Here is a 1,193-nt window from a genome sequence, read left to right as displayed (position 1 = left end):
TGGCATTTAATTTACTGATTTTTCATCTGATCTGATGGGATATTTTAAATATTAACCAACTGGGATTTGACTGTTGGAAAAAAAGGGAAAAGACGAGAGATTTGGTTTCGGGTGAGGACAGGTTGGCAACACTGCTTGCTGATAGCAACAGGTTTGGCTTTTACCACAAATGGCAACTATTTTTTTCATCCAAACAGACGAGAGGGGAACGTTTTGATATAACATTTATTTTTTAATAAAAAAGGTAAAACTAAGAAAAAAACTAATGCTCACTTAACCACTTACATTAAGTGATAAAAAGGGCATCCTTTGATAGGAAGGAAGGAAAAAAAACAAGAGAAAATGGATTCGCAGTCAGACGCCGTCTTAGCAGGCTGTTATGTATTGGAAGGTTAATCAATAAATATGATATTTCCCTTGTACATAGCTAAAATACCAAAGATTTCTTTAAGAATCACTAAGATCACTTTAGTTCGGTCTTTCTTTTTAAGGAGTTTCTGAATCGTCTTTATCCACACCCTTTTTTCCCCTCTTTTTTTTTCTAATCTCGAGAAGATCTCTTGTCTTTCAAGAATTGTGGAAGTTGTGAAAATAACTTTTTTTTTTCTTTTATCACGTCTTGACCCGCTTTCTTGGGCCCACCACACCTTCTCAGACAAGATCTTGGATAACCTCTCTTCACAAACGACCTAGTCTGTACGTATCATAGACCTAAAACGAAGGAGATCATGAACTTAGGTTAATTTACCCCCTGCGTTCACGGGGGAGTCAAGAAAATGTTATTCTAGATTTTCGCAATAATACACTTTTTATGCAAATTGTATAGCAATGATTTTTATAGGCATTAAGTCATAGGTTATAATAAGGGATTAGTAGCTGAAACCAAAGCAATATGCAATTATATCTTGCAATATAGTGTAAACCAAAGCAATATGCAACTAATACATGCAGTATAGTGTGTAAATTAAAGCAATAAGCAATTACTGACTTGCAATCTAGTGTAAACCAAAGCAATATGCAATGACTGACTTGCAATCTAGTGTTAACTAAAGCAGTAACTAATAACTAAAAGGAAAAGCAAGCCTATGCAACCTTGCTCATGGCTTGCTCTCTTGCAGAATACCAACGTAAGTTCACTACTCAATCGGTTCGTCTGCGCTGACCAAAGTAGAGAGCTGTTACGCCAGAATCAA

This window comes from Penaeus monodon, chromosome 33, assembly GCF_015228065.2.
Source record: "Penaeus monodon isolate SGIC_2016 chromosome 33, NSTDA_Pmon_1, whole genome shotgun sequence".
NCBI lineage: Eukaryota > Metazoa > Arthropoda > Malacostraca > Decapoda > Penaeidae > Penaeus > Penaeus monodon.
Note: the sequence above shows the minus strand (reverse complement) of the source record.